This window comes from Pezoporus wallicus, unplaced genomic scaffold (assembly GCF_028554395.1).
Source record: "Pezoporus wallicus isolate ANWC-B61680 ecotype Strahan unplaced genomic scaffold, APGP_CSIRO_Pwel_v1 contig_8791, whole genome shotgun sequence".
Taxonomy (NCBI): domain Eukaryota; kingdom Metazoa; phylum Chordata; class Aves; order Psittaciformes; family Psittacidae; genus Pezoporus; species Pezoporus wallicus.
Window position 1 is genome coordinate 22,408 of NW_026635603.1, and position 13,759 is coordinate 36,166.

General features: G+C 39.3%; 1 protein-coding gene across 4 annotated transcripts in view; it reads left to right on the top strand.

The window, feature by feature from the left end:
• The window catches only part of PPM1B (protein phosphatase, Mg2+/Mn2+ dependent 1B), a 61,061-nt gene that overhangs the window by 22,277 nt on the left and 25,025 nt on the right, over nucleotides 1–13,759 (top strand). For 3 of the 4 annotated variants that reach the window (XM_057396963.1, XM_057396961.1, XM_057396960.1), the window contains one exon: nucleotides 2,496–2,640. The gene's annotated coding sequence lies outside the window, so the exon portion shown is untranslated. Of the gene's footprint in view, nucleotides 1–2,495; nucleotides 2,641–6,588; nucleotides 6,719–13,759 lie in introns of those variants that run through there. The other variant, XM_057396962.1, reaches the window with a different exon arrangement.

Below are 13,759 nucleotides of genomic sequence, written 5' to 3' on the forward strand. Positions count from 1 at the left end.
CATTTGCTTACTTTTGAATATTGGGTTTAGTTCTTCAGCAGTGATTTACTTATGATGGCTTTGGCTGCATAGTCTTTACCTTCCGAGAAAATACTGTAAACATGGTGAAATTCAAATTCTCTGTTAGCCAAGGAATATTTAAGTTGTGCTTAATTAACAACTGTTCTACTGTAGAGTATTAGTTTCTTAATAGCAAAAACTGTAGAAGTTTACTGAACTAAGTCCTACTCAGATGTTAAGCGTTTTTACATGCTCGAAAGATCTAAGGAGCCCAAATTAAATACTTAATAGGTCTTGTTATTTTGTTAAGCCTCTAATAGGAAGCATTCAGCTTTATTCTGGGGATGTAATTTATGATGAGCAATCTGGGTAACACCTTTTCATTGTGTATGTGAGCATTTTCTGTGCACGAATTTTTGGGAGCTGGATTCAATAGCTTGTTATCCCAAAGCTGTATCAAGAATCTAAGTGTCTTTTAATATGGAAAAAAGAATTGTGCTGCTTATTTGGAGAGGCAGGAGTCACTACTGTATAGAAGTAGGTAAGGAGTAGTGTCCCCTCTTCATGCAATGTTCAGTCATGGAGTTCATATCTTAAGATGTTACTGTGTTTTAGGATACTGCATATAGTATTTCTCACTTCTGATAATTAAGGTATAAATAGGAGCATATTCTGGGGTAAGATGCTGTTAAACTACAATATATGTGAAGCTGCCCTACTGTAAGCTGCCTAAGGTTAAAAATCACCTGTGTCTAATGAATGCTCTCATGTCCTCTGCAGAGTAAGAGAATTTGGGAGAGGTCAAGCCTCTTGCTTCTGGGAAGCATAATACTTGTCTTCCGGTCTGCTTTTTTTAGTCAGCCACTTCTGACACTACTCTAGTAGCCTTTAGAACTGAGGCTTTTGAGCACTTCATCCTGCAAACCCCCTGTACCCTCCTAATTAAGGGGATCTTCCGAAGGTGGAAGGAAGTTCTTGAAGGGAGTTGTGTTCTGTGTTAATGCCCTTATCACTGATGTAGTTAAGAGGGAATTAGGGGCTATTTTGTGCAGCTCTGTGAAGCTGTACTGCTTGTGTTTTGTTGTGTTGGGGTGTTCTCCCCCCCCCCCCAAGCTCTTGGATGTGGAAACAACTCTTCTTTTACTGAAACATTTTACCTTTTGGGGGAGGGCTTTTGCCATGTAGTCCAGTACAACGATTTAAGGTACTTGCTGTCTAGTTCTTTCAAAATACTTTTCCAGAGTTCATTAATAATTTAGTGCTAGTTAAGGTGTAATTTCACAATGCTCTGGGCAAATCTGAATCCGCAGCAGCTGCTGGTTCTACCTTTCTGTCATTGGCACTTGACTGCATTTCCTGAGCTGGTTCAGAGAGCTCAAGTGGCAGAAAGTAATTTACCTTTTCTGGCTTAGTTTGATTCCTTGAATCGTCTGTTCTGTTGTGGTGCCTGAGAAGGCAGAATGTTGGGGAAAATACAGGGCTTGAAGCATTACAGGCATAAAACTTACTGAACCTCTACAGTTCGTCAAACAGCAGCACAGTATTCCTCTTGAGGAATTTCTTGTTTATGACGCTTTATGGTAAAACATTATGAAATGTTCTCAAAGCTCCTTTCTTCAATCGACAGGCTTAAAGTCAAGGTCTGTAGTATGTCTCCCTTTATCACTCATTCAGTTCATCAAAGTCCTGTAATCAGTTGAAAATCATCAGTGTTACAGTAAGGGCTTGTATTTTCCTTGTGCCCCAGACAAAGCTGGCTGTTACGCAGACTTCTTCCTGTGACAGTTCCTTCTACCAGTGTACTCTCATGGTAACTTGTGTAAGATGCAACAGTTTATAAGATTAAATACGTAGTCCCTGACCCATGAAGGAATTTGGACATTTGCATCCCGCTTAGGTGGGTGCACACATTTAAGTTGTTAGTCATCTGCTGCTTTTGCATTTTAAGCTGAGTTTATGATTAATTTCGTAAGAGCTTCCTCAAAAGAAACAGTGATTCTTATTTCAGAGGAGCTGAGATACTTTTGCAACTGAAGCTTACTGCTTTTATTTTAAACTCTTGTGCATTTTTATCTAAGTAAGCACAATAAAGACCTTACAAATTATACATGCTGCATTTGGTGGGTTTAAATCTTGTCGAGTACTCAAGGGATATTCTGTCATTGGAGCAGGGGAATAAAATTAAGCAAATAGCATGAGCAGGCATGCAAAAGCTGTTCCTTCTGATACTGAATTGAAGGACTTGAGTACTAGGTGATAGGCTAGATGACTTTTTAAGTGCTGTGCTGGTGAAGGAAATAAGGAAAATGAATCTTTGTGAGTATTAATCTTTAATATGATGTTTAGAGAGTGTACTGGAAGGTCTTTTGACATCCAGGCATGGCTTTAGTTCAAGCACTTCTATTTAGGAAAAAGTTATATTCATGAAAAAAATTCATGTACAAATCTGTTGTAAACCATCTGGAGTAGCTAACTACTTTCCTTGTTTCTTTTAGGAAATACCAAAATAAAGCAGATGCTGTGTCCTGTATGGTTATCTCAAGGTTTTGCAAGTCATTCTGTTATGTGCTTCTTGGCAGCAGGAATGTAAACTAATTCTTCGAGCACGGAACTAGAACCTTGACAAAGTTGCAGTTACAGGTAAGAACAAATTCTGTCACTTGGAAATTTACAGGAAAGGTATACTTGCTTTTTCTTTAGCTGTGTTTTAACTTGCAGTTTGTAGTTGGCCAAGAATTTAACAGATATTTCAGAGTAGATTGGATAAAAGGATGTGGTCTTCTCTAAAAGCACTTGAGTTTTGCCTAATCTTATTTGGGAAGAATTTGAACTTAAAGTACAGCTTTTCTCTGCTCTGGTACAAAGCTCTTTCCACAATTGGAAAGAAATGTAATCTTTCAACACCTAAATATATGCTGACCCAGAGTTTGAACAAGGTATATGCTTACACAAAGGACTGTACGGTGTCAGTCTGTAAAAGTCATGAAGTGTTTTGCCACTGTGCGTTGAGGTCAGCTTGCTGTCTGCAGGTGGCTTTTTCTCCTCAAGGTCTGTATTTCCTTAAATGCACTAATATCAGCAGTACTCCTTAAGTTGCCTTTTTTAACTTTGCTATAGAAAATCTCTAAATTCTTTTTACAAATTCACTGTAGTTTCAACTCCTGAATCACCTTTTCAGGGGTAGAGGTTGATGTCTTCTTCCAGGTCAGTGAAAATGTTTTGGCTGCTTGTTTTCTATCATAACTTTATCTGACAGTGATGGAGATAACTCTTGTCCCACTACTCAATCACTGTATTCTAAACTTGGGTGTAGGGCACTACAAACCTATATTTAAAAAAAGAAACAAAACAGAACCAAACCACCATAAATACCTGTCACTGAGATTGCATATTTTGGATGTATATTTCTGAGTAATTTATTTATGTTTTTAAACAGGGAGTATGGTTTTTGAAGACTATACGTGAGATAGCTTTATTGCATATGCTGAATCTGCAGAATTATGATCAAGTTAAGGCCTTTCAGTCTTGATTTCACATTTTGGTGTCTTTGTCAAGAAAAGTTGCTTGCCTTAGGCTGCACTTTTTTTTTCCTTAGTGGTAGGACAGGAGTCTGCACTGTTGATATAAAGCAGACTAATATGTCTTACTCTGAAGTTGGATGATGCATGGGTCAGTGACAGGAGAGTCAGACAGTGCTGAGGAGATGACTTTGTTTTGCTGCTACAATGAAAGAAGGATTCAAATGTGGTTTGGGGTTTTTGGTTGGGCTTTTTGTTGTTGCTTGTGGTTTTGGTGGGCGGTTTTTTTTGTTACTGTTTTGATTGAATGCTTGTACTTAATTTGCAGTGATGTAACAGGTTGAAAAAAGGCACAACTCTTGTATTGTCATAGACTGATTTATCTTGGAATGGACCTCTAGCACTCATTTAGCCCAACCCTCTGTCTGACTTCCTCAGATTTTTGTGTAAATCAACAGGTCACTGCTCAATTATGTAAATAAATGGCTTGGTGTTTTACTGTGGTTCTACAGACCTGCTTATTCCGGACTTTCAGACTTGTTTAGGAACAATTTATTGGTGATATGAATTGGTGATTCACTGCTACCCCATTCTCACAAAAATGTGTGTGAAGCTTTTAGTAAACAAACATTAAAAAAGGTAGGAAAAGTTGTCTTAAATGCCTAAATCTAGAATAAGGGATGACTCATTTCTAGCGACACACTGCGTCATGCTAATGAGTAAAATAAGCCTTCAATTTTAATACCAGTAGTGTATTGGCTAAACATTGGTTCTCTTTCTTCGAAGTTTTAGATGCTGTTTGTTTAAAAATTCTGGCTGGTGGTGATTAGATTAATGATCGAAAAGGAGCAAACTAAATTTAAACTCAGAATAGTTGGTCTCCTGTTGAATTTAAAGAACAAAAAAAGAAGATTCAAGTAATTCTGCATAGAGATAACTATAAACTTTATTATGGAAGAACCACTTTTATACTAGGGCAATGCTTTGTTATATTCAGGTGCCACATGTGTATCTGGTTTGAATAGCCTAGCGAAGAAGTAAGAGCATGCTTATTGGCTACAGGAAGTACAAATAGATACAGGGAAACAAAAGGAAATTCAGTTAATATCATGCAATGTAAACCTTGTCGTAGTGTGGTCAGTAGGGACAAACAAGCCACAGTACTGTGTGAAGTTCACTTTTCCGACTTTATGTAAAGGTGAACCTGCATGATAAAGGCATGGTGACTGTAAAAATGCATCAACCTGATCATTTCCGGCTTTGTACTATATGCTGTGATTGCAAAACTACATTCAGAGCCCACTTTAAGATTTTTTTGTGAAGCTCATCTTGAATATCTGAAGTATGATCTCTTTGTACCTACCAAACTGCATTCCAGAAAAATAAGAAGGCTCAGCACAGAAGTGTCCAAGTCATCCATGAGATGGTTGCCATATAAGTTGCTCTTGAAGATCTGCAGCCTAGCTTCATCCATGTTTAAATAACATACAAGAAAGCAGAATATAAAATGAACCTCTGAAAAGACCGGTGTGTATGTTGTTGTGGTGTTAAAAACAGCAAAAAAGGTATAGCTCCTAACCTAGCTTCTGGTGCTCCTTTCTATTCCCACCCTCTCCACCCCCCTCCCAGCTTCATAGTACTGAAGCTAACTTGGTACCTCTTCAGTGAAGCAGTTCAAAGAGTAAGGGCAAAAATGTCTCAGCCAGCAGTTCCAGAAGAAAAGGAATTGCTTGCACAGTGTAGTGGTGAGTAGCTGAGGCAGAGCAGAAGTGATAATGTATTCAGGTATTGTTGCTGACATTGAAAATAGATATGAATCCAGTGTTACATTACTCCTGTGGTTGGTTTGTACCTCCAGACCAGTTTAAAGCAGCTTAAGCACATTCTCAAATCTTTTTCCCCATTTTAACTTGCTGGTTTAAAAGTAGTGTGGTGGGGGAAATGTTTTGTGTTTTCTTTTTTGTCTTAACTGTTCTAAGAATAGAGATGCAGAGATAAATTTCAAGGTTACAGCTGTAGCTCCTGGCGTCTAGTCTACCTAGTGATGGGGATAACTCATAAATTTTTGTTTAATTCCTTGTTTAAAAGCCTATTGGGCTTTTTTTCATGTCATCCTGACAGGAAAAGTTTCTGATAGTAGGCTCTCGATTAAAGGTTTATATTGTTATTTAATTTCTTTGTGTCACTGGCTTTGGTCAGCTGAGATCTTTCCTAATAGTAACTCCCATGGCCACAGATTATTTACAGGCAAACCAACCTTTCAAAACTAATAAACCCCAGAGGGAGTGGACATGAATAGTAATCGCTGTCTCGCCATTAATCTTATTCTTAGATTTTGTTAACTGCTGCTTGACTCTGCCAGTACTTGTGGCTACATAGTTAGAGTAGCTGTTGCAGCCAAGATTCAAATAGAGCTTGTGCTCAAAAATTCAGTGTTTGCCTAATGTAAATTATGTAGTGCCAGTATTTTTAAGGTCAGTAAATCAAAAGCAATCCCAAGTTTTGAGATCAGTAGTGAAGACCTTTAAAGCTGATTTCAGTCATCAACTGAACTTGTATTTAGTCTATATAGTATAAATAGCGTAATTTAAGTATGGCGATAGTACAATGACAGTATATTGTAAATAAAAGATTAGTAAAAAATTACTTACATTATTATGTCACTATTTCTTGTGTAAATCGACGGGTATATAGAATCATTAGGAATGTCAAACTATCTGCAGTGTGTATAGATGCATTTAATGTGTAGAGTGTGTGTATGGATATATGTATACATGAGAGAGTGCAAAGTAGAGTCAGACAGGAGCTTTCTACCAAGTTTAAGTTTGATTTTTAATTTTTGTTTACTTAAACCAAAGAAGTTATTCCTGCACTTTCAATAACCTTGGAAGTTGCTTGTCACAGATATTTGAGTATTTATTCATCATTTACATCTTTAATATCTAGTGCAGTGTTTTCTCTTCTGAAACGTCATTTTTTTTTTATAGCAGGAGCACATGTGTTTTGTAACAGGAAACTCTGGCGCTGTTTCTTTTCCATAGCACTGACTTATTAAAAATGACTGGCCCGTTGAGTGAATCCTTCTGAGGAAGAGACATTTTACAGTACACTTTTATGACCTAAGCCCTAAAGATTGATGTTGGACCATTCTCATTATATGAAAAGATACGATATTGCCTTTGGGACTGTTGACCATCAAGGTATTAGTCTAGTTTTGATGTTCTCTTTGAAACTGACATGTGATCTGAAAATTATTTTATAGTATCTAAAAAAACTTTGATTATGGCTTGTAGACCTTTATAATCTAATTACATTTTGGCTGCTGTTGTGGTTCAACCCCAGCCAGTAGCTAAGCACCACACAGCTACTCACTCACTCACCCCCAGTGGGACTGGGGAGAGAATCAGAGGAGTAAAAGTGAGAAAACTCATGGGCTGAAATAAAGACAGTTAAATGGGACAGAAATGGACGGCATAATTATAATGTTAAATATTATTTTATAATAATAAAATAATTAGAATATAGAGAAGTGATACACAGTCCAATTGTGCACCACTTGTTGACCGATGCCCAGCCGCTCCCCAAGCAGCAGCCCCTGGCCAGCTTTCCCCCGGTTTATATGCTACGTATGACATCATACGGTGTGGAATATTCCTTTGGCTAGTTGGGGTCAGCTGTCCTGGCTGTGTCTCCTCCCAGCATCTTGTGCACCCCCAGCCTCCTCATTGGCAGGGCATGAGAAGCTGCAAAGTCCTTGACTTCGTATAAACACTACTTAGCAACAATGAAAAACATCAGTGTGATATCAACATGGTTCTCATACTAAATCCAAAACACAACGCTCTTACCAGCTACTAGGAAGAACATTAACCCTATCCCAGCCAAAATGAGGATACATCATCTACCTCTTATTCTATGCTATTTATGTCCATACTGTAAGTTCCACGCTTTCTACAACATCTCAATTACCTCCACCTTTTCATGTCTTTTGAAATATACAGGCAGGTATCATTCCCTGTATGTGCCATATGTCTAAAAATGTCTGATATTATTTAATCTGTGACTTTGGGTCATCTGTCACAGTAGTCCTTCTGGGCAGGAGAGATGGTGTGTGGTGTAGGGTTGCTGCATGCTGAAACCAGTTCTAGTTCTGTCACCACTACTCTTTTTTGGTTCTATCCTTAAAATTAATTCTTCATTAATCTGGATAATTTTTATCGTAATACCATTTATACAGCAACCATAGTCATGACATACAGTATCTTGTAGCAGTTAACATCATACAATTCAAATCATTGAATATTCTCACCCAGAATCAAATTCCCTTGATGTACGCATTGGACTTTACCATCCTACTGTATTACCCACCAAATGCACCCAGGTCCTTGAGCAAAAACAACCTCACAAATGGATTTGCCTTTGCCTGAGGCAGAAATAATCCAGGCTGTCTTCCCAAGCATATTTTTTATGTGCACTACAGGGACTTTGTCTCCTTCTACAGTATGAAAAGGCTTTTGATTTGGCAGGGCCAGCTTGATTGGCAGATGCCCTAGTGTTGACTAGCCAGGTGGTATATCCCAGTGTTTGAGTGTTCAACCACCTGTTGGTATAGTCTTTTAGCAGTCCATTGTACCATTTGATTTTCCCAGAGGCTGGAGTATCATAGGGGGTATGATATACTCACTTGATGCCATGACCTTTGGCCCAGGTGCCTGTGAGATTTTTTCTGAAGTGAGTACCATTGTCTAGCTCAATTCTTTCTGGGATGCCATGTCACCAGAAGACTTGTTTCTCGAGACCCGATACCTCTCTTCATGGTAGTTCTCCAGAGGCTGAGGGCTTGTGCCCCTTTTCTGATTGTTTTATCAATTCCCCTGTTCCCTAGAAAGTGATCCTAGCTGCTTGGTTTCCCTACCCTCAAATTCCAGATTACTGGCCCCATTATCCCAGCATCAGAGCAGCCAGGTGACATTGGGCTTGCCTAGATGATGACTGAAGTCTTTCCATGTGTGTCTCAGTTCACTTGGGGATAGGGATTGGGTGGTTACCATCTCTTTTATGGGTTCTGCCTCTTCCTTTTTTCATGATGGCCCTACTTATTCATTCCTTACTGTATGAGGTGACTTTAGTATTTATTTTTTTGTGTGGAAGGGCGACTGATACTGGCATGGGTTGGTTCTCTGGTTCAGCCACAGTGCCTGTTACCAGGGTTGAAGTAACTGCCTTGCCTCTCACTTTGTTATCGGATCCAGAGATGTTCTTTTCCCCCTGAGGGTACTGAATAGTGTTGAGCAGGGCTTGGTTGGCATGGGCAAGGCCCTAGCACATTGCAGTCTTTTGTGTTTCTGGAGCTGCAAGGGTTACAGCATTCTTTTTCCAAGTCCTTAACTAGTTTTTGCAGATTCCGCACTTGTTCTGGGCGAAGTTCCAAAACACCGGGGATGCCCAGTGGCTTAGGTACTTGCCCATACTATCCCACACATCCTGCCCTATCCGTGCTTGAGGCAGATCCCTGGATGGTTATTCTTAATATAGTTGTTTAACCTTAAACAAGACATGGAACACATTCAGAAGACAAAGCAGTAGGAACATGCTAGTTTGAACATCTCGAGGATATTAAAAATTCATAAGAGCTGTTGTAGCTAGCCTGGAGGAGAAGGGGAAGAGGAAGGGAAGTAGGGAGGTGTCTCCCCCATGGTTTGGGACTCTGGAGAGAAGGTAGAAGGTGCAATTATTAATAGTTTCCTATAGATGGCTCCCAAAGTACAGCGATGATGGCAATGCTGAGTATGAATACCAGATTACTTTCGCCATCAGCAATTCTGTCATATCATAAGCCAGTGTTAGAAAGTATAACATAACCTTAGGCGAGTTCCCATGGGTGATAAACAGCACAACAGGGAACATATGAAGCCAGTAAGTTACTATGTTTAAGAACAAGCACACCAACTTTAAGAGCAAATAAATCAACAGTGTGACCAGTGCCTATTAAACCGGTATAACAAATGTGCATAGCAAATTTGTTCTAGCATGTTCAAGTCAGAGTTGTTGTTACCTCAACCCGTTATTCCCCATGCTGGGAACTGAAAAGGACTGTTGGGGTTTAAGCTGAGATGGCAACTAAGCACCACACAGCTGCTTGCTCACTCACCCCCAGTCGGATGGGGGAGAGAGTCAGAAGAGTGGAAGTGTGAAAACTCATGCATTGAAATGAAGGCAGTTTAATGGGACAGAAAATTAATAATAATAATGATTATGATGCTGATAATAATGAAAGAATTGGAATATACACAAGAAATGATGCACAATCAGTTGCTCGCCACTTACCAACCGAGGCCCAGCCAGTTCCCGAGCAGCAGCCCCTGGCCAGCTTTCACTCAGTTTATATATTGAGCATGACATCAAATGGTGTGGAATATCCCTTTGCCAGTTGGGGTCAGCTGTCTTGGCTGTGTCCCCTCCCAACTCCTTGTACACCCCAGCCTTCTCGCTGGCAGGGCATGAGAAGCTGGAAAGTCCTTGACTTCGTATAAACACTACTTAGCAACAGCTGAAAACACCAGTGTGTTATCAACATGGTTCTCATACTAAATCCAAAACACAACACTCTTACCAGCTACTAGGAAGAAAATTAACTCTGTCCCAGCCGAAACTAGGACTGCTGCCTTCATGAGCCAGCAAGTGCATATTTTTGCCTGTTAAATATCAATCTGTATGGAAAGGAGTGTAATTTCATTTAAAGTAGCTACCTATTTTGCCTTTGTGATGTACTAGAAAATCATGGATGTCTGTACCCGAGCAAGAACCATTTGCTATTTTATAACTAGATCTTGGGGAAAAAAAATCAGTGAGTGTGGTTGTTTTTCTGTTAACCAGAGAAATTCAGAGCTTGAGCGCAGACCTGATTTGAAGACCATTTACTCTATGGTTGATCTAATACCTAAGAAAGTCTTCACTGTGTAGCTGTGGGGAAAAGGATACTGATCACTAACTTTTTGTATGTGTCAGAGGACATGGCTTTTGTCTTCATATTTCCCTACCTCAAAAGAGTAGATGTCTGGTTTCCCAAGCCTGAGTTACTGCTTAAGTTCTCTGTATAGGAGGTAAGGACTTCAGGTAGGATTTCTATCAGGTAGGAAACATCAGGGAAGAATGTGTGTTAGGACTTCAGAGAAATAAGCCTTGGGTTAGGTTTTGCCCTGGGAAAGGGGTGTCAGCTTTTGTTAGAAACTTACTGCCCTGAACTCTTAGGAATAGCTTATCTATTGATCTCAAACTATATGAAGAGTGTAGAGTAGAGCGGTAGCTAGAACTGCTGCATTGGCTGCACACTGCTCAGTCTCAGTTTCTTCCATTGTCAGAGAGTGGGGGGGAAAGGGCAGTATTTTCTTCCTCTAAAGGCCTTCCAAAAGCCTTTGAGCCTTGGTAATCGTTGGCATTTACCAGGTGATGATGAAGATGATGATATTATTATTATTCTTTTTCCCAGAATTGGGGAGACTGCTGGGGGAAGGGAGTCCTGGGCTTCCATTCCTCATCTGAAGACTATGTATTATTTTAAAGAATAGTCTGTGGAGCATGGATGAGAACAAAGGTGTCCTCCATTTCTAAGAAAGTTTGGGGAATTACAGTAGATACAGTCTTCTGTATTTTGAAAGCTTCCACTAATAATCTTGCATGGGTAAATGTTTTCACCAGGGGGAAATTAAATTGTGTTTTCAGACCACTGTGTTACACAGGTTGCATTTGAAAACGGGATTTTAGGAAATTAAAGCTGAAAGGCTGAAAGGGTACTGAACTTTTTGAGCTTACAGACTGGTTAAAACCAGGGTTGAATTACTAGGTGAAGGTGGGCACTTCATCTGTTCCTCTGGCTGTGTTTTAAGATGGAATCTTGGGCTGCAAAGATGCTTGGGACTTTAAGGCATTAAGTCCCTCAAGAAATGGTGAGAGGTGTTGACCGCTGAGAGGAAGCGTAATGAAGTCTTCATTAACAACCTGGATAGTGGAAGAGTATTTGCTCTTGGCACATTTGATACCATATTGGAGGGAGAGGTCAAGATAAAAAGGTCTTGACAAGTTGGTCAAACGGTCTGATGGTGACCTCAGAAAGTTTAATCAAGTCACGTACCTGGAAGAGAGTAACCTTATCTGTCAGTGCAGGCTGGGTGATGACTGCCTAGGAATCAGCTTTGCAGAAAAAGAATTATGGGGTCTTAGTGGACAACCAGGACAAGTTAGCTTAACATTAGGGAACATTGTATCTATTGTGATGAAAGCCTGGGCCACATTAAAAAAGGTTTATACAGCATGTTGGGAGAAGTGATTATTTCCCTCTTTTTGAAACTGATGAGGCTGGAATACAGTGTGGAGTGTTGGACCCCCAGTACAAGAAAGACGCAGTAGAGTGAGTTGAGTGGAGGACCACTCTTACTTAGGGGCTGGAGCATGTGATGTAGGAAGAGAGGAGAGAGCCAAGTTCCTTCAGTCTGGAGGAGGAAAGGCCAACGGGTGGATCCAGTTGCTGTCTTCCAGGCAGGTAAGGGGAGGGTATAGATAAGATAGAGCTATGCTTTTCCCAGAGATGTGTAATGAAAGCCTAAAAGGACACAGACTGCACTGATGAGAGTTCTGTTTTCATTATGATGTAAACTGGTTGCCCAGAGGTTATAGAATCTTCATCCTTCAAGATGTTCAAAGGTTGACAAGGATTTGAACAGCCTGAACCATCTTTGGTGTTAGATATTATATTGATTGAACTTTGAATAGGGGCTTGGACTAGGTAAGTTCTGGAGATCTCTCCCAGCATGAATATATGATTTTGTAACTTGTGAATTCTGACCTGACTCCTGACTTAAACGTTAGTTAGGTGCTTGTCAGGATTGATTTGTATCTAGCTTAAAATAGAAGATGGAAACACCAGGTTAGACCTATTATAGGCTTTGCCTTCTGTAGGATTTTTGAAGGTCAGTTTGGCTGAGTTCCATTTTTAGGTGCTCAGGTGTGTTTATTGATCTAGCCTGAGCTGTTAAGAGGGACAAAACTAGATGTGAGAACCAGGGTACTGTTTCTCCAGTGGAACTGTTTTGTTTTGTGCCTTTTAATTTTAAAGAAAACAAGTAGTGTTTTGTTTGTTATACAAACTGCTTTACTAAAAAAGCAAAGTTTGGTACAATACTACCAATTTTATTAAGGTATCTCAGATTTACTTAACTAATTTGTACATAGGTATATACACAGCTGATTTACTCCTAGAGATAGTGTGTGTGTTGGCATTATAGATGTGAAGTTCAAATTACATTTGTGCATACTATCTGATAGGAATATATTGTACTCACCCATGTGCCATGTCATTTGTCTGTTATTTTCTGTAATTTAGTGTTTTTAAAATGCTAAAAAAAAGGTGCTATTGTTAAAAAGGTGTAAATCATCTTTGTGCCTTACTGTCAGTGATAATTTTGATTGAAAAGCTGAGTTTCAGTGTTTCTTTCATGCTCACTAAGTGACCTGACTTTTTCATCTGGTCTTGAAATCAGTTGGCTCCTTTATATAGTTTACATAATACACACAGGGATAGAAAGGCTTACGTGTTTGGTGTCTTTCATATGGCCAGCCATAAGTTGATTCCTAGACTTTTTGTTTTCTTACTGATTGCAAGTCAATTTCTGCATCCTTTATTAAAGCTCTGTAATATTAACCAGGATGTTTAGATTATCAAGATAATCTTTAGTATGATCTTTTCAGTTTCTCACTGCTGTAAAAAGTGAAGCTACTTACGAATAGGTAAAGCCAAGATGTGAAACTTACCTTTGTTTTTTTAACAATATATTTTATCTTATACATATAAAACACTACACTCTACTGAGCTCATAGGCTCTTGCAATTAAATAGGTTTATCTTTTTCCATAGTCATATTATTTTCCCCCATTTTTTATTTTAAGAACATAAGGACATACAGTTAAAGGACAAGGTCTGAAGTGTTGGAGGGCTTCTGTCATTTTGGCAGCACTTGAGTCCTGTGTTAAATTTTTGCTGGTTTTGTGTGTAATCTGTGAATAAGTGGTCAGCAGCTATTAGAATTCTTCCATGAATCTCCTTTACAGATGGCAGTTCAGCTATTAAACTATGTGCAACTTGTTGAGTTCATGACTGAGAAGGTCAGTTGCTGAGGACACGTACTTGTGGTGTTCTGCAGCTCTGCCTTGCTTTGCTTTCATGACACTATTTCACACTGATTCTTT